The sequence below is a fragment of the Arachis hypogaea genome, chromosome 20 (assembly GCF_003086295.3).
Source record: "Arachis hypogaea cultivar Tifrunner chromosome 20, arahy.Tifrunner.gnm2.J5K5, whole genome shotgun sequence".
In the NCBI taxonomy this organism is placed as follows: domain Eukaryota; kingdom Viridiplantae; phylum Streptophyta; class Magnoliopsida; order Fabales; family Fabaceae; genus Arachis; species Arachis hypogaea.
In genome coordinates this window covers 93,114,373-93,136,212 of record NC_092055.1, presented here as the reverse complement: position 1 = coordinate 93,136,212, position 21,840 = coordinate 93,114,373, and positions in this window count along the sequence as shown.

The window sequence follows — 21,840 nt, the reverse complement described above, 5'->3', positions numbered from 1 at the left end:
TGAATAGCCATATTTTGAGGACTACGCGGCCGCGTGGGGTACGCGGTCGCGTGATAGGGCTAGTGCTTCCAGCATCATTCCAGTCCAGCTCCATCATAACTTGCTGCCATACACCTCTTTTACGTCAATTTTTAGGGGAACACGTTCGCGTGGGTGACGCGGATGCGTGGGAGGCTATTTTCCAAAATGACGCGGCCACATCAGCGATGCGGTCGCGTGGGCATGTTTGTGCCTAAGGCACGCCTCCAGCCACGCTGTCGCGTGACTTTCTGTTCAATTATCTTTTCTTCTTAATGCACCTATGACGCGGATGCGTCACGTGCGTTTTTTTTTAATATGCAATATACAAATGCAAATGTAGGCTATATACAGTTATATGCAGAGATTATGAGAAGAGTCATTAACAAAAATAAAAATAGAATAGAGTAAAATAAAACTAAGACTGAAACTGAATGATCATACCATGGTGGGTTGTCTCCCACCTAGCACTTTGCTTTTACGTCCTTAAGTTGGATGCTCGTTAGGCTCATTCTGCTTTTGGTGGTGGGTCTTCCAAGAGGAAAACCTCTAGTTCTTTGTTATTCTTCATCTTCTCACCATGATAAAGCTTCAGGCGATGTCCATTAACTTTTAGAAATTTGGAGCTAGAAGGATGACGCAGGTGGAAAACTCCGTATGGCTCTGCCTTTTCTACTTTGTATGGACCTTCCCATCTTGATCTCAGTTTACCTGGCATAAGCCTCAGTCTGGAGTTATAAAGAAGAACTAACTCCCCTGGTCTAAATTCTCTCCTTTTTATGTGTTTGTCATGGACAGCCTTTATCTTTTCTTTGTATCTCCTGGAGTTGTCATATGCTTCTAGGCGAAGATTCTCCAGTTCTGCTAGTTACAGCTTCCTTTCAGCACCAGCTTCCTCAAAATTCATGTTGCACTCCCTCACAGCCTAGAAAGCCTTGTGTTCCACTTCTACTGGAAGGTGGCAAGCCTTTCCGTATACTAAGCGGAAGGGGCTCATCCTAATGGGTGTTTTGTACGCTGTTCTATATGCCCAGAGTGCTTCTTGTAGCCTGGCACTCCAGTCCTTCCTATGAGGTTTTACTATCTTTTCCAGAATACGCTTTATTTCTCTGTTAGAGACTTCTGCTTGCCCATTGGTCTGGGGATGGTAAGATGTTGCTACTTTGTGAATTATCCCATGCTTCTTCAGTAATCCTGTTAGTCTCCTGTTACAAAAGTGAGTGCCTTGATCGCTCACGATTGCTCGTGGTGATCCAAAGCGACAAATAATATGGTTTCTAATAAAGGAAACAACAGTGTTAGCATCATCAGTACGGGTAGGAATTGCTTCCACCCATTTAGAAACATAATCTACGGCTAACAATATATAAAAGTAACCATTAGAATTTGGAAATGGACCCATGAAGTCAATGCCCCAAACATAAAAAATTTCACAGAAAAGCATAATCTGTTGAGGCATCTCATCCTTCTTGGATATATTACCAAACCTTTGGCAAGGGAAACAAGATTTACAAAATTCAGCAGCGTCTTTAAAAAGAGTACGCCACCAGAATCCACAATCTAGAATTTTTTGAGCTGTTCTTTGAGTGCCAAAATGTCCTCCACTCTCAGATGAGTGGCAGGCCTCTAAAATGGACTGGAATTCTGATTGAGGCACACACAGTCTAATTACCTGGTCAACACCATACCTCCTTAAATATGGATCATCCCATATATAATATTTGGACTCGCTTTTTAGCTTGTCTCTTTGATGCTTAGTAAAATTTGGAGGAAAAATATGGCTAACTAGATAATTAGCTACAGGTGCATACCAAGGAACTACTTCAGATACTGCATGTAAGCTATCAAATGAAAAATTATTATTTATAGGAGTGGAGTTATCCTTAATGTGCTCAAGGCGACTCAAGTGGTCTGCCACTAAATTCTGGTTACCACTCCTATCCTTAATTTCTAAGTCAAATTCTTGCAGCAGCAGTATCCAACGTATTAGCCTTGGTTTGGACTCTTTTTGGCTAAATAATATTTTAGAGCTGCATGATCTGAGTACACTAGTACCTTTGTACCAAGTAAATAGGCTCGAAATTTATCCAGAGCAAAAACAATAGCTAGAAGCTCTTTTTCAGTAGTAGTATAATTAGACTGAGCAGCATCTAAAGTCTTAGATTTATAAGTAATTACAAAAGGATCCTTACCTTCGCACTGAGCCAGTGCCGCTCCTACTGCATGGATGGAAGCATCACACATAATTTCAAATGGCTGGCTCCAGTCTGGTCCTCTCACAATTGGGGCTTGAGTCTGGGCGATCTTCAACTTATCAAACGCTTGCCTACAGTCCTCACTGAACTCGAACTCAATATCTTTCTACAGCAATCTGGATAAAGGCAATGCTACCTTACTGAAGTCCTTAATGAATCTCCTGTAAAAACCTGCGTGGCCAAGGAACGAACAGACTTCCCTCACGGAGGAGGGGTAAGGTAAACTAGAAATAACATCCACCTTTGCTGGATCTACAGAAATGCCAGTATTAGACACAACATGTCCTAATACAATTCCTTGTTTTACCATAAAGTGACATTTTTCAAAATTTAATACAAGGTTTGAACTAACACATCTGTCTAACACTCTAGATAAACTATCCAAGCAAAGGCTAAATGAATCACCATATACGCTAAAATCATTCATAAAACCTCCATACAGTTCTCAATGAGATCAGAGAAAAGACTCATCATGCACCTTTGGAAAGTAGCTGGTGCATTGCATAAGCCAAAGGGCATTCTCTTATAAGCATACGTTCCAAAGGGACATGTAAAGGTAGTCTTTTCCTGATCTTCAGGGGCTATATGAATTTGAAAATAGCCTGTATAACCATCTAAAAAACAATAATGAGATTTACCTGACAGGCAATCAAGCATTTGATCAATGAATGGCAAAGGGTAATGATCCTTGCGAGTGGCTTGGTTGAGACGCCTATAGTCAATGCAAACTCTCCATGAATTCTGCACTCTAGTTGTTAGGAGCTCTCCATACTCATTTCTTATTGTTGTGACTCCAGACTTCTTGGGCACCACTTGTACTGGACTGACCCATTCACTGTCTGAGATGGGGTAAATGATATCTGCTTCAAGTAGTCTGGTCACTTCTTTCTTGACAACTTCTAAGATGGTAGGATTCAATCTTTTTTGAGGTTGACAGACAGGCTTTGCTCCCTCTTTTAAGAATATTATGTGCTCACAAACTTGAGGGTTGATGCCTACTATATTTGCCAAGCTCCATCCAATTGCTTTCTTATGTTTTCTCAGCACACTGAGCAGTTGCTCTTCTTGTTGAGAGGTGAGTTCCCTTGCAATGATAATTGGGAACTTCTGCTTATCCTCAAGGTAAGCATACTTTAGGTGTGGAGGGAGGGGCTTTAATTCTAATTTCTGCTCATAGCTAGGCTCTGGATCATCCGGGGCTGGTGATAATGGCAAAGGTTCTTCATTGTTTTCAAAAAGTGTCCCCACACTTGGACCTTACTCCATGTGCTTCTCTTCCATTTCTTCTTGGTGAACTTCAGCTACAGTTTCATCAATAATGTCACACTGGAAGATAGAATGATCTTCTGGAGGGTGCTTCATAGCTTCATTTAAACTGAATTTCACTGTTCTGCTATCTATCTCAAAGGAGTAAGTTCCTGAGAATGCATCCAGCTTGAACTTCAAAGTTTTCAGGAATGGTCTTCCAAGTAGGATTGATGATGGTCTTCCTGAGTCATTAGGAGGCATTTCCAGGATATAGAAGTTAATGGGAAATGTGAGCCCCTTAATGCTCACTAATACATCTTCAGCAATTCCAACTACTGTAATAATGCTTTTATCTGCTAACACAAAACGAGCTGCCGACCTTTTTAAGGGAGGGAGCCTCAAAGTATCATATATAGACAATGGTATTATACTAAAATACACTCCTAAATCACAGATGCAGTCAGAAAACATCACACCTCCAATGGTACAGTTAACCATACATGGACCTGGGTCACTACATTTTTCAGGTATACCTCCCATTAAAGTAGATATAGAACTACCTAAAGGAATAATTTCTAATTCATTAATTTTATCTTTATGTATGCACAAATCTTTTAGAAACTTTGCATATTTTGGTACCTGCTGAATAACATAAAAAAGGGGAACATTTACCTCAACATTTTTGAATATTTCTACCATTTTGGGATCAAGTTCTATCTGCTTCCTGGATTTCTTTGCAAGGTGTGAAAATGGGATAGGAATGGCGTCCTGTACAGCTTCTACATCCTTTGGTGTTTCAGTCTATGGTTGAACTACTTTTTCTTCAACTATGTCTTGTACGTCCTCTTCCTCTTCAACATCTTCCACTTCCACTACATCCTCAGTTGGGACGTGTTCTGGTAGGCTTGGCTCCTCCTGGTGCCTCTCCTATAATGTAGTTCTGGACCTTAAAGTGATAGCATTGATGCCACCCTTGGGATTAGGTAGGGGTTGAGAAGGAATTCCATTGGAGCTTGAAGGTTGATTTGTGGAATTAGGTGATGAATCTAACCGGGATACGAGAGCTTGTAAAGTAGCAGTCAGACCATTTAAAGTAGAGTTCAGCTGCGTCTACATATCTTGTTGCCCTTGTGCAAGAGAATGGAGCATCTCGTCATTTGATGAGGAATTGGAATAAGTGATCTGAGGAACCTGTTGTTGGTTGTGCTGGAATCATTGAGATTGTCTTAGGTGAGGTGCTCTGTAAAGCTGGTTCTGATTCTGCTATCTGTTGTTGTTATTCCACCTCTGGTTTCCATTGTTATCTCTGCCTCCTCTGTTATAGTTGTTGGTTCACGAAATCGTGATCGTTCCTTCCTTGGTAACGGCGCCAAAAACTTAATACGCATGTTCTTAATCTTAATTCTTTGTCACAACTTTGCACAACTAACCAGCAAGTGCACTGGGTTGTCCAAGTAATAAACCTTACGCGAGTAAGGGTCGATCCCACGGAGATTGTCGGCTTCAAGCAAGCTATGGTCATCTTGTAAATCTCAGTCAGGCGGATTCAATTGGTTATGGTGAATTGATAGTTAAAATATAATTAAAATATAAAATAGGATAGAAATACTTATGTAATTCATTGGTGAAAATTTCAGATAAGCGTATGGAGATGCTTTTGTTCCTTTTGAACCTCTGCTTTCCTACTGCTTTCATCCAATCATTCATACTCCTTTCCATGGCAAGCTGTATGTTGGGCATCACCGTTGTCAATGGTTACTTCCCGTTCTCTCAGTTAAAATGGTCCAAAATGCGCTGTCACCGCACGGCTAATAATCTGTCGGTTCTCGATCATACTGGAATAGGATTCAGTAATCCTTTTGCGTCTGTCACTATGTCCAGCACTCGCAAGTTTGAAGCTCGTCACAGCCATCCCTTCCCAGATCTTACTCGGAATACCATAGACAAGGTTTAGACTTTACAGATCTCAAGAATGGCCGCCAATAATTCTAGCCTATACCACGAAGACTCTGATCTCACGATCAGGAGGCTAAGAGATACACATTCAAGCTTATTTGCATGTAGAACGGAAGTGTTTGTCAGGCACGCGTTCATAGGTGAGAATGGTGATGAGCATCACATAATCATCACATTCATCATGTTCTTGTGTGCGAATGAATATATTAGAGAAGAAATAGGCTTGAGTTGAATATAAAAATAATAGTACTTTGTATTAATTCATGAGGAACAGCAGAGCTCCACACCTTAATCTATGGTGTGTAGAAACTCTACCGTTGAAAATACATAAGAATAAGGTCTAGGCATGGCCTAATGGCCAGCCTCCCAAAGAGGATTCAATCATAAAAACATGATCAAAAGATGTAAATACAATAGTAAAAAGTCCTATTTATACTAAACTAGTTACTAGGGTATACAGAGATAAGTAAATGATGCAGAAATCCACTTCTGGGCCCACTTGGTGTGTTCTTGGGCTGAGCATTGAAGCTTTCACGTGTAGAGGTCTTCCTTGGAATTGAACGCCAGTTTGTAACCTGTTTTCTGGCGTTTAACTCCGCTTTGCAACCTGTTTCTAGCGTTTAACTCCAGAATAAGGCAGAGAGCTGGCGTTGAATGCCAGTTTGCGTCATCTAAACTCGGAAAAAGTATGGACTATTATATATTGCTGGAAAGCCCTGGATGTTTACTTTCTAACGCAATTGAGAGCGCACCAATTGGACTCTTGTATCTCCATAAAATCCACTTTGAGTGAAGGGAGGTCAGAATCCAACAGCATCTGCAGTCCTTCTTCAGCCTCTGAATCTGATTTTTGCTCAAGTCCCTCAATTTCAGCCAGAAATTACCTGAAATCACAGAAAAACACACAAACTCATAGTAAAGTCCAGAAATGTGATTTTTATTTAAAAACTAATAAAAATATACTAAAAACTAACTAAATCATACTAAAAACTATGTAAAAACAATGCCAAAAAGCGTATAAATTATCCGCTCATCAGTTGTCCCTCCAATTATGGTTAGAATTATCTCTCCAACCTTGGTTGGAGTTATCCTTTCATCCTTGGTTATGGTTTCCACCTTGGTTGTAATTGCCACCTTGTTGATTGTATCCTTGATTCGGGCGGTCATAGAAGTTATGAGTAGCTGCCACAGTGTTGTCTTCCTGTTGGAGCTGCGGACATTCATCAGTATAATGACTATAATCAGCACAGATTCTGCATACTCTTTGGGGAACTAATTATTGGCTCTGTTGTGGTGGGTGAGGCTGAGCTTGTTGTTGTTGGTTCAACTGCATTTGCTTCAGTAGGTTGGTCATTTCACATATACTCTGTGTAAGAGCAGTAGTCTCAATGCTAGAAGAAATCTCTACAACAGCTTTTGAGTGGCTGAACTTCGGCCTGTGATTCCTAGTGGACTCAGCTAAGTCACTGATCAATTGCCATGCTTCATCTGCGGTTCTGTACTTTTTCATAGAACCATTACTAGTACCATCCAGTGTAGTCTTATCCTGGGGGTTCATGCCTTGAGTGAAGTAGCTGATCAATACTAGTCTATCAATCATGTGATGGGGCATGCGTCTAGAAGGTTCTTAAAATACTCCCAGTATTCATAGAGAGTCTCCGAGTCACCTTGAACAATGCAGGAGATCTCTTTTCTCAGTCTATCTGTGACTTCAGCTGGAAAGTATTTTTCCAAAAATTCTCTCCTGAGCGTATTCCAGTTGGTAACAGTCGCTTCAGGTTGGGAGTAGTACCATTCCCTTGCCTTTCCCTCAAGAGAAAATGGAAAGGCAGTTAACAAAATAGAAGTTTCATCTGCACCATTACGCCTAACAGTAGAACAGGTTGTCTGGAAGTCCCTAAGGTGCTTAATAGGCTCTTGAGCAGGTAGGCCACGAAACTTGGGCATCAAGTTGATTAGTGCAGTCTTTAATTCAAAATCTGCAGCCAGATTTGGATGATGCACTTGATAAGGTTGCAGTATAAAATCTGGGGCTCCAGCTTCCTGGAGAGTAATTCTCCTAGGTTCTGCCATATTACCTGCACGTGAATTAACTGGATCAGTAGTAAAGGAGCTTCTCTCGCTCTCAGATGGCGGTTCAGATTTTCCCTCATATGAGTGATGAGTATTTTGGTGGAAAAATGAATTTCTCCCAAAATACACAAATCTAACCGGCAAGTATACCGGGTCGCATCAAGTAGTAATAACTCACTTAGAGTGAGGTCGATCCCACAGGGATTGATGGATCAAGCAACTTTAGTGGGTGATTAGTTTAGTCAAGCTAACATTGAGTGAATTGTGTGAAGTTGAGCAACAGAAGGTAAAAATTGCAGGGAAATTAAAGTTGCAGAATGTAAATGGGCAGAAGCTTAAAGAGCAAGAAATGTAAATTGCAGAAACTTAAATAACAAGAAATATAAATTGCATGAAATGTAAAAGGGAGAGGGTGCTGGAAATTAAAGAGAGCAATAGATCAAAGCTTAGATGAAATTTGACTTGCAGGAAAGAAAAGTGTAGCAGAGAATTGTAGAAACTGAGATTTCATAAACTGAATTTAATATTAGAAAATGACAATTGCAGAAAATTAAAAGTGTATTAAAAGGGACTTTCTATTCTACTCTACTCCTAATGCTCTAGCAGAGCCAGCCTCCTTACAAATATGAAAATGATGCCTTATATAGGCTTTACAAAATGGAAATGAAAATGAAATTAAAAACAAATTACAATGAAATTCCTATTTTATCTATTTCTTGTGCCTTTGAGTGATGATCATGAGCCTTTGCTCTTGGTGGAATTGGGTTGAAAGAGGCCTTGGTTGATTGCTCTTGGAGTTTGAGGAGGAACCGAAGTGAACCAAATGAACCGGGTTGGAGTTTTGCAAAAGTTGGACCAAAAGTTTGAGCAAAAGTTAGGGGTCTAACTTTTGGTCTAACTTTTCATATCAGCCCACAAAATTTGCTGCTATCCACGTTGGGGCAAAAGTTAGGGGTCTAACTTTTGCTCCAACGTTGGCCTCCCTTATGCACATTTATGGCGCCAACTTTGTCCTCTTGTCATGTTGCCAATTTTATGCCCAATATAGACTATCATATATGGTTGGAAAGCTCTGAATGTCAGCTTTCTAACCCACTTGGAATCACTTCAATTGGACATCAACAACTCAATTTATGATCATTTGAAGAGGGCATGGTCGCTGGCTTTGGTGTGCAGCGTTTAAGGTAACGTTTGCCTCAAACGTTGGCAAAAACGCCAGTTCTGGAGGCTCAAACGTATTTTCCACCCCATACTATTATACATTGTTGGAAAGCCCTGAATGTCTACTTTCCAATGTCTTTGGAAGCACATCAATTGGGGCTCTACAGCTCGAGTTATACTCCATCGAAGGTGCAGAGGTCAAGTGGCCTCACTGCAGGTTGCCACCATGTTCGTTTATGCACATTGCGGGGCAGTTTTCTCCCTCAATTTTAGTGTCCACCATGCAGTGCCATATATGCTTGGGAAGCTCTTGATTCCTACTTTCCAATGCTTCTTGAATCACCTCATTTGGAGCTCTGTAGCTCAAGTTATTCTTGTTGGAAGTATACCCCTTGTATGTCTTGTGGTGTGTGGCGCCAACGTTAGCCACCAAGTTAGGGGGCTAACGTTGGCGCAAACTTTTGCTCCTCCCCTTGTGATTTTCATGTGCCAACGTTAGCCACCAAGTTAGGGGGCTAACGTTGGCGCAAACTTTTGGTGCCCAGGGAGGTTCTCTTCATGCCAACGTTAGCCTCAAAGTTAGGGGGCTAACGTTGGCACAAACTTTTGGTGCCCAGGGGTGAATTTCATGTGCCAACGTTAGCCTCCAAGTTAGGGGTCTAACGTTGGGGCTAACTTTTCACCCAAAAGTTTGTGCAAAAGTTTGATGCTAACTCTAGGTCCAGCTTTTTGCTTCCTGGTTCATTTTCATTTATTCCATTGTCTTCTCTTTACTCCTAGCTATTCCTTCTTGCTTCAACCTTTCTCCAAGCTTTCTTCACCTATCATTGATCAACCAAACACATCAAAGCTATGCTCAAAATCATGAGATATTCATTCTTTCATAATATGTGACAATTATAGCATAAAACCTCATGAAATAGCATGAATTCATACATGGTTGATTAAATCAAAGGAAGCATGAAAATCTACTTAATTGACTTGCTTGTGGCTCAAGAAAGTGCATAAAACCTATTGAAACCAAAGGAAAAAGCATAGAAAAACATGACATGATGACATGTCATCACAACACCAAACTTAAACCTTGCTTGTCCCCAAGCAAGAAAAGAATCATGCAATAAAGATTGACAATCCAAGGTAAGAAGAATAGCAACTCAATGTTCATGGTAAGCTAGTTTTCTAAGCATGCTACAATCACAAAAGAAATGTAAATGATTGATGCTTCCATCTAGCTCAATTTATGAAATCTTTCTTTTATATTTCTTCCTTGAAACAAGCTTTTGATTTTCTTATTTAGCTTCTCCTTTTTGGGTGCTTTGCCCCATGAGTTGATAACAAAGCTACAACTTCTAAATGCTTTGTTTTCAAGTATTACCACTTGATACATAAGCACCACAAGCATTTGATTAGAGGACTTCATTAAGCTCATTTTTCTTGACTCTCTAATCATTGATGCTCAGAGCCTTGAGCTTTGAGGGAGTACTTTTGCACTTTGAGCCTAGCCTTGACTTCTAAGTGTTTTGTTTTCAAGCATTTGGCTTGATACATAAACACCACAAGTACTTAGCAAATAAATTGCCATTGGTACTCAGAACCTTCAACTTTCTCATTCTTTCCCTTTTTCTTTTCTTGCTTTAATTGTATTTGCTTCTTCAAGGTTTTCATGATTTTCAAAAGATTTCACAAGATGTCCTAGATGAAAACTTCAATTAAATAAAATCCAATGCAATTAAGCAACAATCAAACATACTAGCTTACCAATACTTTTATGCACATGCTAAAATCTTCTTTAATGCCTTGTTTGTTTATGATCATGATACTTTGTTGCTTTTGAATTCACAAAACTCAAGTTGGTAATCATAATGACATAGCACCATGTTGCAATTTAGAAATCAAACTATGCCTTTTCATACACACATGCATACAGAGAAGGTACAGACAATCATGTAGTTTATGGTGCTTGAAACAAATGAGAGGAAAAGGAACTTTACAACCTTGCAGTTCATCTTCATTATTGTTGTCCTTTTTCCTCTATTCTTCCTCCTTCCCTTGCCAAACTCAAAATACTTGCTCATCCTCAAGCAATAATTAGAACAATGGCTATGGGGCTAAGATGTATCATGAATGTCTTACATAATGAAATGTTAGTAGCACATGTGTTTTAAGAAAGCAAAATTAAAGATAATAATCAAGGCACAAGAGACAGAGACATTGTGATTGCAAGCTTAAGAAGGTGAGCATAATACTTTGCATAAAGAATAAGTGGCACACCAAACTTAGTGTGACACTTTCACTTGGAATCAATGCAAGTATCCAGTAAAGATTTGAAGCAAACTGTGTTGCATAGCAACACCAAACTTAGAATGCAATCCTATGTCAATTTATTTGAACTAAAACTAAACAAAAGAAACTGTTATATGTTAAGTACAATCACCAAATGAAGAATCTGTTATGAATAAGGATGTCTTGGTGATGTATTAACAAAAACAGTTAATGGAGGAAAGCATTAAAAACAAGTAAATAAATGAAACAAAGAGAAAACAAAAATTATCCAACTAAGAAGAAAAATAACACTGTAAAAGGCAATATAATTATGCAGACAAGTGATGTTGCTGGATTGATTTGCATAGAAAAATAGGTGGCACACCAAACTTAGAATCTTGGTGTGTCACTTTCATGTAAAATTGATGCAATCATCCATGAAGATGGAAAACAGTTTGTTGCAGGGCAACACCAAACTTAGAATGTAACCATATGCCAATTTATTGAAATTTAAACAAAGCAAGGAAAAGAAATGTACCTACTGTCTACCTGTTCTTTACTTTCTTCCTCTTCTTCTAATTTGTTAAGAGAAATGACTTCAAAGGAGGAGAAGATTCAGCTATTACCCCCTGTCTTGGTCTCTCCTCAGCAAGCTTTCTTTTGTACATGGCTTGATTGAGCTTGCTTGCTATTGGTCCAGGGGTTGGATTGCTTGTGGTTGACCTCCTCTTGAATGTTGTCCTTGGTAGTTTGGTCACAATCCTCTTCTTGGTGCTTTTGTTAATTGCCTTCACTTCTTTGAATCCATGTTTTGGTGGTTGTGTGATTGTTGGAGTTTTGTCTTCATCAAGAGTCTCTTGCAATGGTGGTTCTGTGAATTCTTCCTTCATGTACTTCTTTGCCTCACTTGAGTTTGGAATGACTTCTTCACTTTCTTGCTCCTCCACTTCCTCTTTTACACCCAACATTTGTTTTAATAGCTCTATCATGGGAGAGGTTTGTCGATCTTCCCAACATTTCTTCATCTCCTCGTCATACCTTTCAATCATGGATTCAGGTGTTGAGGCATTTTGGTCCAGGGAGGTTTGTGAGAGTTGTGAGTCTTCATGTTCTCTTGTCATCTCAAGTGAAGTTTCAGGTTCAACCACCTCATTCTTCATTGAAAGTTCACTTGATGCAGTGGCCTCCTTATCTTGCTCTTCCACTTTCTCCTTCATATCCATCAATTGGCCTTCATTTTTCTTGCTCAGTGGTTCTAAGTGTTTCCTTATTTTCTCTAAATCTTCATTCATATTTTTTAAGAGACTTTCTTCCCTTTTCCAGGCTTGTTGTTGTTCCTTCATGAATTGTTCTTGTCTTTTCAACAATTCTCTGGATTTTTGAAGTGGATCTTCATTTTGCTCTTCCACCTCCTCCTTTTTTGCAATTTCACTTAACACAGGGACCTTGCATTCTTGTTTTTCCATTTTCTCCTTCCTTGCATTCAACAATTGGCCTGCCATCACTTCCATGTTTTTGAATGAATTCTCTTGCTCGTTCCAAGATCTTTGCACCTCCCTCTCATATTTTTCAAACATGATCTCTAGCTTTGAGAGGCCTAGGTTCGTGGAAGTTTGTGTTGAGGCATATTTAGGTGATGAAGAATTTTCAAATATAGAAGTGGGAGGTGAGGTTGGACAATCTCTCATGTGAGTTGACTGCTCAGAATTTGCAGTTTCTTGGTAATACTCCCAGCCACCAATAGAATAATGACTTGAATCATTTTGTGGTGGAGGGAAATGTCCAATATGATTTTCTTTCTCATCTTGTGGTTCTGAAGCATGGCTCCATGAATTGGAGAGCCCAGAATTTGAAGTTTCTTGGTGATATTCCCATCCATCATTAGAAATTGGTGATGGTGGGTGATATCCCATAGAATTTGTTTGATCATAAGATGAGTTGAACTCCATTTGAGTTTTGTAAAACACACAACCAAGGAAAATTGAAATTACTCATATCAGAGATGAGAATTTCTTAGTGAGGCAAAAACTCAAACACCTTGGTTTCACTTTGAAACAGAAAACAAAAATAAAGAAAATGCTTGATCTAGACTTCTCACCCACTTAATCATTGTTGATCTAATCAATCCCCGGCAACGGCGCCAAAAACTTGATGAGATATTTTTGTGGAAGAAACGAATCTCTCCCCAAAACACACAAATCTAACCGGCAAGTGCACCGGGTCGCATCAAGTAATAAAAACTCACGGGAGTGAGGTCGATCCCACAGGGATTGATGGATCAAGCAACTTTAGTGGGTGATTAGTTTAGTCAAGCTAACATTGAGTGAATTGTGTGAAGTTGAGCAACAGAAGGTAAAAATTGCAGGGAAATTAAAGTTGCAGAATGTAAATGGGCAGAAGCTTAAAGAGCAAGAAATGTAAATTGCAGAAACTTAAATAACAAGAAATGTAAATTGCATGAAATGTAAAGGGGAGAGGGTGCTGGAAATTAAAGAGAGCAATAGATCAAAGCTTAGATGAAATTTGACTTGCAGGAAAGAAAAGTGTAGCAGAGAATTGTAGAAACTGAGATTTCATAAACTGAATTCAATATTAGAAAATGACAATTGCAGAAAATTAAAAGTGTATTAAAAGGGACTTTCTATTCTACTCTACTCCTGATGCTCTAGCAGAGCCAGCCTCCTTACAAATATGAAAATGATGCCTTATATAGGCTTTACAAAATGAAAATGAAAATGAAATTAAAAACAAATTACAATGAAATTCCTATTTTATCTATTTCTTGTGCCTTTGAGTGATGATCATGGGCCTTTGCTCTTGGTGGAATTGGGTTGAAAGAGGCCTTGGTTGATTGCTCTTGGAGTTTGAGGAGGAACCGAAGTGAACCAAATGAACCGGGTTGGAGTTTTGCAAAAGTTGGACCAAAAGTTTGAGCAAAAGTTAGGGGTCTAACTTTTGGTCTAACTTTTCATATCAGCCCACAAAATTTGCTGCTATCCACGTTGGGGCAAAAGTTAGGGGTCTAACTTTTGCTCCAACGTTGGCCTCCCTTATGCACATTTATGGCGCCAAATTTGTCCTCTTGTAATGTTGCCAATTTTATGCCCAATATAGACTATCATATATGGTTGGAAAGCTCTGAATGTCAGCTTTCTAACCCACTTGGAATCACTTCAATTGGACATCTACAACTCACGTTATGATCATTTAAAGAGGGCTTGGTCGCTGGCTTTGGTGTGCAGCGTTTGAGGTAACGTTTGCCTCAAACGTTGGCGAAAACACCAGTTCTGGAGTCTCAAACGTATTGTCCACCCCATACTATTATACATTTTTGGAAAGCCCTGAATGTCTACTTTCCAATGTCTTTGGAAGCACATCAATTGGGGCTCTACAGCTCGAGTTATACTCCATCGAAGGTGCAGAGGTCAAGTGGCCTCACTGCAGGTTGCCACCATGTTCGTTTATGCACATTGCGGGGCAGTTTTCTCCCTCAATTTTAGTGTCCACCATGCAGTGCCATATATGCTTGGGAAGCTCTTGATTCCTACTTTCCAATGCTTCTTGAATCACCTCATTTGGAGCTCTGTAGCTCAAGTTATTCTTGTTGGAAGTATACCCCTTGTATGTCTTGTGGTGTGTGGCGCCAACGTTAGCCACCAAGTTAGGGGGCTAACGTTGGCGCAAACTTTTGCTCCTCCCCTTGTGATTTTCATGTGCCAACGTTAGCCACCAAGTTAGGGGGCTAACGTTGGCGCAAACTTTTGGTGCCCAGGGAGGTTCTCTTCATGCCAACGTTAGCCTCAAAGTTAGGGGGCTAACGTTGGCGCAAACTTTTGGTGCCCAAGGGTGAATTTCATGTGCCAACGTTAGCCTCCAAGTTAGGGGTCTAACGTTGGGGCTAACTTTTCACCCAAAAGTTTGTGCAAAAGTTTGATGCTAACTCTAGGTCCAGCTTTTTGCTTCCTGGTTCATTTTCATTTATTCCATTGTCTTCTCTTTACTCCTAGCTATTCCTTCTTGCTTCAACCTTTCTCCAAGCTTTCTTCACCTATCATTGATCAACCAAACACATCAAAGCTATGCTCAAAATCATGAGATATTCATTCTTTCATAATATGTGACAATTATAGCATAAAACCTCATGAAATAGCATGAATTCATACATGGTTGATTAAATCAAAGGAAGCATGAAAATCTACTTAATTGACTTGCTTGTGGCTCAAGAAAGTGCATAAAACCTATTGAAACCAAAGGAAAAAGCATAGAAAAACATGACATGATGACATGTCATCAATGAGACTGGTGAATCGATAACAAACACTTCACCACCCTCAGAGGCTAACCGACGTCGAGCTTGCCTAATACGTGAAAGAGTTCTTTCAATTTCAGGATCAAAAGTGGCTAAGCTCGGATCAGGCAGTGAACGCGTCATTCAATGAGAAAGACATATAGCTCATGGTAACAGAAATAAAAAAAAATAAAATATGCAAATAAAATAAAATAGGTATGCTAAATAATAATCTAGCACGCTATTGTAACTCCCCGGCAACGGCTCTAAAAATTGATGTGTGGCAGAAGTTAGACCAATTAAGAAAATCTTAATATGAGAGATGCGTTGCAAGTATAGCCCTCAACCAGCTAAAGTCTGCCTCACCAATTTGAAAAGGGTTGTCATAAATTTTAGAATTAAAAATACTGGGAGTATGAGTCCCAGGTCGTCTCCCAACGAGTTGCAGGAAAGAGTTCTATTTTATTAACTAGAAGTTTTCCAGAAAAGTTGAGTTTTGATAATGAGTAAAAATAATTGTAAATTAAAGCAATAAAAATAAACTAAGAACAATTATTGATATTAAAGGGGCTTGACTGGGGGAATGATTAATTAGAAGTTCTATCCTTGTTGGAATCTTCTCAAGTGTAATGTAAAGCGGTTGTTATTTTCACTAAGTTAACCCTTACTGAGTAAAGGAAAGTCAAGTGATTGGACTGATTCTTATTCGCAGATCCTAGCCCTTTCCCTTGGGAAGGTCTAGCATTAGTAGATATAGAATTAGCCAACAATGTTCAATTTAACTAAGCACTTGAGTATTCCAACTCAAGTGTCCCCTCTTAATCAACCCCCATGTCAAGTAGTAAAACTACTCCATTGACATGGAATTAATACTTGATGGTTTCAGTGGCTAAGAGAAGGGGGGGTTGAATCTTAGCCCTCTTTTTTGCTTAATAACCCTTGCTGGACTTAGAGGAGACTTTTTTGTTTTTTCTCATCACTTTACACGAGACTTTTTCTTTTGTCTCGTCCCTAGCCACGAGACTTTTCTTTTTGTCTCGTCACTTGGCACGAGATAATTTTGGTTTTTGCTCCTGTGCAGTAGAAACAGAAATGTAGGAGAGAAGAGTAGAAGATTACACCCAGATATATCCTGGTTCAGCTGCTAAGTGCAGTGCAGCCTACATCCAGTCTCCATCACAAACATGATTGAATTTCACTATAATCAACCTGATTACAAACTGTAAAGTGCTAACCCAACTTACAAGGGGATTCCCACAGAATCATGAAACACAACATAGATGAACAAAGGAACTCTAAGACATCTATGGCTTTTTCTTTTAATTTTGCACTCTCTGCCTTTTTCCGCTCTATGGCTTTTTCATACAAACCTCACTGTTTGCCTTTTTTCCATGAGACTCAAGACATGACAAAATTAAACAGAAAAATATAAAACAGAATACATTGAAGAAGAAGAGAAAACTGTTAGCTCAGGTAGCTCTGAGAACGCTGTGCCTTGCACTCTCAAATTTTCTCCTTGCTCCAAACAGTGGCTGTTCTCTCTTTTTAAAGAAGAGGGAAGCCTCCACACTTGAAGCCAACACCCAAACCAACTTCTTCCTCCTTCAACAAACAAAACCGGTTCGGCCACATAGAGAGAGAAGAGATAACCATGCAAAACCCAACATGCAATTACCTCTAGTCCTTTCTTGATCATCACCCTTCATCAATCCGAGCTCTCCATCCTTGGCTTGCTCTCCAAGATGGATTTCTGGCCCTTGATGCTTCATGATGATGATGACTTCATCTGCTTCAATTTCTGCCTCAACCATCACTTCGCCACTCTAGCTACTTCCTGTGGTGGTTGAGCAGAATCAAAGACAAGCCATGCTTCAAGAATCTCCCTTGCTGGCCGAATCTTCATTGTCCATTTTTGAGCATGAAGAGCTAGAGTTTATCTCACCAAATCTAACCATATTTGGTGAAGATCTCAGCCACAGCTCATTTTTATTTTAGTATGTTTTCTTGCCATCATTGTGATGGTCTTTAGACATGCCTTTCCTTCTTTTCGGTAGCTCCATGTAGCTTCCATGGCTTCCTTTATTTTCTGTGTATTGACCGAAAGAGAGAAAGAGATGAGAGAGAAGAAGATATTCAATGGTTTTGATCAAATAATTAATGTAGCAAAGAGAAAGAATAAAAGTGCACTCATGTTTTCTACTTCCCTTTGCTGAGAGGCGTGCATAGTCATTATAGCAATCAAATCAATCTTCTCTCTCTTACTTATGTTCCCAATGCTTTAAATTAAATTTGAAATCCATCCAAAGTAAAATGGAATCCATTGGAGGCAAGTAGCAATATTTGCCTTTTCTTTAAACTTGGTTTCGGACCAAGCTTGGAAACATTCATCAAAAATAACATTGGGCTTGGTAGCAACAAAATTTAATCTGGCCTAATTGATAACATTTGCTTTCCTGATGAATTTGATTTCGGATCAAGCATAGGAAACTTTCATCAAAATTAAACATGGGCTTGGTTGCATCAACATTGAGCTTGGCCCTTTGATATAATAATTCAGCCACATAATAGAAGTCATGTAGCAAGGCTGATTATTTGACACATTGGGCTGAAACCAGAATTTTATTTTCGGCCCAACGCAAAATCTGCACAACAAAATTATTAATTAAGCAAATATGATTTAAGATTAAATTAATAATTTTGTAATTAAATATTTCAATAATGTTTGTTCATCATCACAATTAAATAGGAGTTTTCCAAACTCATCAATCTCCCCCTTGATGACAAATATTATTAAAATTGAAATGGAAAGAAATTTAAAGATTGAGTAAAGAATACTCTCTTTGAATTTGAATTTCTCCCCCTTTCTAAATGTCACATAGCTCCCCCTTGATGTATGCTTATTTTACCAAGGAAGTACTAACTTGTAACATTTTAATTAAGCTTCAAAAATAATGTTATTTAGCATATCATGTGATGCTAAATGCTTGATTTATGAGCAGTTTTAAATTGATAATCAAAACTTGTTTGATATCATAAACTGATTTACTGCTCAAACAACACCATAATTATCCAAAATCTGTTTTTGCTGTTCAATAAATCAGAGCAATCTTGGTAGGAAAAGTAATTTTCAATCATGATTTAATCTTTTTAAACACATCAATTTTCATCATTTGAGAGCTAAAGGAACTGCCAAAAATAAATCCAACATACATAATATTATCAAGGCAAACAAGATATATTATACACACATTAAACACATTTTACCAAGATAAATATCAATCAATGGCAGTACTCAAAATGAATCTAATGTATTATCATTCATCAAAAAATGATATACCAAATGCATTATCAATCATCAAACACACAAAAAATCATTATCAAAATCATTAACAGAGGTGATCATGAATTCGAAGAATTTCATCCCCTGTTCCAGTTTCAGTTTCAATTTTGGGATTATTTTCCTCCCCCTTTTGACATCAAGGGGCATTATGTACCTGTAGCAAGAGAGCATTGACAATACAACAAAATATTCATAAGATGCCAAATAAGTCAAAGTGTCAAGGAGCAGTGAGTATCAAGTCATGCTACTACAAAAGAAAGATTGAGCCTAATCATGCCAATATCAAATAATATAAAACAACAGTCATCAATCATCTGATAGATGAAAAGCCGAGTCCTCAGCGCCTTCTTCACTATTATCGCCCAGATCCTCTTTAAGAGTTGCTAACATCAGGCCGACCCTTTCTTTGCAATTTTTCCAAGCTTTCTCGCTCTCAGAGGCTTGCTTGCGAGCCTCTTTGTGAGATTGAATCATCATGTCTGCCATGTTTGAGAATTCACCCAAAATTTCTTTGATGGATTTGACTGTTTTGGAGGACTCTGGCCGAGTCTCATTGTCACTATCCGATGCCACAGATTTGCCCCCTTTGGTTCCCTTAGTCGCTCCTCCTCCTCGGATTGAGGATACTTTGTTTTCTACTGCCTCATTCAACAGATCAACTTTAAAGTGTTCAAAAATTCTTGTTAAAAACATACCATAAGGCAGGTTAGCCTTTTTGGTGCTTCTAACAGAATCCCACATATGCCTAATCATAATATAGCCAAAAGATATAGGAGTAGAGGTAACCAAAGAAAATAATATGAGACAGTCAGAAAATGTTACTCGGTTGTGTGAGCCGCTTTGGGGAGTCAAAATATGGGTGATGATTCGGTGAAGCAGAGAATTGACTGGTCCTAGAGCTTTGTGAGTTGGAATCGTTCCATGCAAGCCGGAAAGATTCTCGCAGATGTGCTGCAGAACCGCTTTGTATGAGACGCCGACTTGTGTATCCCATTTATCTACCATGTATGCTCGCGGTCCTTCATCCTTGAAGCCCAGGGCCTCTCCAATGGTCTCAGAATCAAGGACTATTTGAACCCTTTTGACATAGGAATGAAGAGTTCCGTCAATGAGTCGCATATTGGCGTAGAACTCTCGGACTAGGCCAGGATAGACTGGTTTCTGAATGAGAAGAAGTGGCTTCCAGTTGAGGAGTTCAAACAGAGAGGAGATGTTGATGCCTTTGTTAGTGAGAGTATCGAGACTAACAAGGTAAGTTGCACACAAGTGACGTTTTTCCATAACCTCATTGTGAAACTCAAAAGAAGTACAAGAGTTGAATCTGCTAGGATCAAAGTGGGAGTGAGTCTTGCCATACTTGTTTTTGAATTCCAGGGATTCCAAATTTGGAGGTTCGGTGGTGTCGTGAAGAGCAAAACCCTTAGTTTTTTGAGCACTCTTCCCGGATGCATGAGGAGTTGATCTCTTTGGTGGTGATTGTGGAGGGGAAGGAATGGGAGAAGTATGAGACTCTTCTTCTTCTGCCACGGGAATACTTTTCTTCTTTCTTGAGGAAGTTTTTGTGGCAATGACCTTTCTTCTCATTGTGTTTGTGCGTTTTGAAGGGCTGAGGGTGAAGACGATGATGTAGAATGGATGTGAATGTGTGTGTGTGATTGTGGAGTAGACTATTTTTGAGAGAATATAAGCCTTTCACTTTTTCTTGGCGCGGTTTTCTTTTTCATGGTGATGGAAGCATGAAATATGAAAGGTTGGTGAGGTAACCGAATGTGTGGGGAAGAAGGAAGGTGAGAGACACATTAAATGAGGACTAGAGAGAGAATTTGGTGGAAGTAATGACCATTAGTGGGCGGTTAATGACCATTATGGAGAAGTTATTACCCAAGAATGATTTCCCTTTTAATTTTTGAAATCTAAAACTGAAAAGTTGTTGCCTTAAATCAAGGGATTAGATGGAGAAAGGGATTTGATTTTGACAATAACCACTTCTAATAAGATATGATGACACAAGGAAGAAGATTCTTATTTGCATAGAGAGATAACTAACAAAACTGTTAAAGGTGGGGTCAAGGAATTTTTGGTGGGGTCAAAAGATATTTGGTGGAGCCCATAGAATTTGAACTCAGCGTTGCCTCCCCCTTGATCATAGCTCCTCCATCAAGCTTGCATTTTTATCTTGTCCAAACCTACGAGACAAAACTGAACAGAGTTAAAAATTCACAAATTTTCAATGACACTTAAATCAAACAGTCCCAAACTTTTTCTCAGGGTACAGAATCTGTCTTCACAGAGGGGTTTTGTAAAAATATCAGCAATTTGATCTTCAGATTTTACAAATTGAATATCAATAGTACCCTTTTGCACATGTTCCCTAATAAAGTGATATTTTATCTCAATGTGCTTTGTTCTTGAGTGCAAAACAGGATTTTTTGAAATGTTTATATCACTCATATTATCACAAAATAAAGGTATACTATTGATTTTTAATTTGTAATCTTCCAATTGTATTTTTAACCAAATTAATTGTGAGCAACATGCAGATGCGGAAATATATTCAGCTTTGGCTGTGGATAGAGCCACTGTGGCTTGTTTCTTGCTTGACCACATGTTGAGTGAGCTTCCAAGGAAGCAACACATGCCGGAGGTGCTCCTCCTATCCACTCTATCTCCCACATAATCTGCATCACAAAACCCTACTGCACAAAAGTCATCAGATTTAGGATACCATAGCCCATAACCACAAGTTCCCTTAATGTATCTAATGATGCGCTTAACGGCCGTAAGGTGGGATTCTTTTGGATGAGATTGAAACCTTGACCATACACCCACACTTTGGACTATATCCGGTCTAGAAGAGGTAAGATACATAAGCGATCCTATCATTCCTCTATACCGTGTTTCATCCACATCTTGACCATCATCATCCTTTTCAAGTTTTGTGTTGGGATGCATTGGAGTACCCATTGATTTGGAATTTTCTAGGCCAAACTTTTTGATAAGCTCTTTTGCATACTTTCCTTGGTAAATAAAAGTACCACTAGGAGTTTGTTTAATTTGGAGGCCAAGAAAGAAAGTAAGCTCTCCCATTAAACTCATTTCAAACTCACTAGTCATGAGTTTTCCAAACTCTTCACACAAGGAAATGTTGGCCGATCCAAATACAATGTCATCAACATAAACTTGAACAAGGAGTATATCATTATTAGATGCTTTAATAAATAAAGTAGTGTCAGTGGTAC